Here is a 1756-nt window from a genome sequence, read left to right on the forward strand (position 1 = left end):
ACTATGTTGAAAACTGAATTATACAATTTATTGGGATCGTTAACGTACGGAATGTCAGTTAGTTTAAGCATTACGTTATTTCTATAAGCTTTAAGTCGACCATTATTTATCGGAACACATGTGATATCCTTTTTCGGCATTTTGTCAACAGTTATATTAAAAGTGGCCAATTGACCGCAGTGATCTGAAGTTAATTTATTTATAATAGATTTATTACTAGGTACGGCGTTGGTATAAATGTTGTCTAAACAAGTGGCAGTAGTAGAAGTTATTCTAGTAGGCACCAAAAAAAGATTCACAAGGTTATGACATTGGAAAAATGATATGAGCCTACTGCTAGCACTGGAATCTTCTAATAAGTTAACATTGAAGTCACCACAAACAGCAATATATTAATTTATATTATTTAATTTGGCTAAAACTTCATCTAATCTTTTTTCAAATAGTTCGTAAGATGAATGAGGGGGTCTGTACACGCTTAATATAACAAGCCGTTCAAGCTCTATGCAGGATATCTCTATAGTCCGCTCAATAGATAGGCTCACAATATCTGTACGTTCTTTAAATTTTAAATTATTTTTAATAAGAATTGAAGAGCCGCCATGAATAGCTTTTTCTCTGCTGAACGAACTAGCCACCTGGTGATTGTTGAAGCTAAACATGAACTGATGTTGTGATAGAAAGTGGTGTTCAGTAATACAAAATTGATGAATCTATACTCCATTTTTTATGGTTTTTTACAGTTCAGCCACTTCTCATGTCTTCGGTAGTATGATACATTTCACTAATTTTATTTTTGGAACAAGGGTCATGTGGCGAGCGAGGACAGGTAAAATTGTTTGCGGTCGCGAACAAACAGAAGTCGATCTTTTCTGTCTAATTTCGGAACAATAACATTATTTGTTGTTGCAATTTGTATTGTTCTCGATGAGGACTTTGTTTTATTTTCGTTTTGTTTGATTTTCAAAAAAAAATTGTCGCTCAACAATAAGGCTCAATTTACGTTATTGGGTAAAGAAATGGAAGCGTATTTTTGTACCTAACCATAGCACAATGAACTTTATGTCCATTGTATAAAATACAAACTAGATACGAGCCAAAAAACAAGGTCCCATTGTACCTACTAATTTGAGACACACGGGCCTTGTTAACTTATGTCTCAGGATGATGGGCGCAGTGGCAGACCTCTCAGATCTTTGCGATTTAAAGCTCTGAGTTGTACTGCAACTGCTATCGACAGGCGTATCGTTTAGGTACCACCAGCGCACGACGTGTTCGTCCCGTCACTATGATACGTCTAAACTTTAAACGAACCTTTTTTCTTTTTTTTTACAATATCAAGTGATGCGACGAACAAGTCGTGCGCCTAATGGTAAACTACACGAAACTTTTCTAAATTTGTTCTGGTGTGGGTGTTCGGGGTAGTGCCTCGGAGTTAATTCCGTTGACCTGGTATATAGAATTCCTTAGTTTGAGACCAGGTATTAAAGTTGTCTGGCGCATTATTTATAATTTTAACAAAGATCGAATTCAACACAATCAGACCGGGAACAAAATTACCACTATTTACTGTCCGGCGGGGAAGATTCTCCCATGGCCACCGGTGTGGTACATCATTGCCCCATCAACCAAAAAATGTGTCGGGGCGGACTGCGCCACAATAAAAAGGTATTTGTTTCTCCACGACGAAAAGGAATAGAAAACAAAATAATTGAGTGATGTGGACAAAAAGGTTAAAGACTCAGCATTACTGATT

The sequence above is a fragment of the Hyposmocoma kahamanoa genome, unplaced genomic scaffold (genome assembly GCF_003589595.1).
Source record: "Hyposmocoma kahamanoa isolate Upper Pololo Valley unplaced genomic scaffold, ASM358959v1 86891, whole genome shotgun sequence".
NCBI classification, from domain to species: Eukaryota; Metazoa; Arthropoda; class Insecta; order Lepidoptera; family Cosmopterigidae; genus Hyposmocoma; species Hyposmocoma kahamanoa.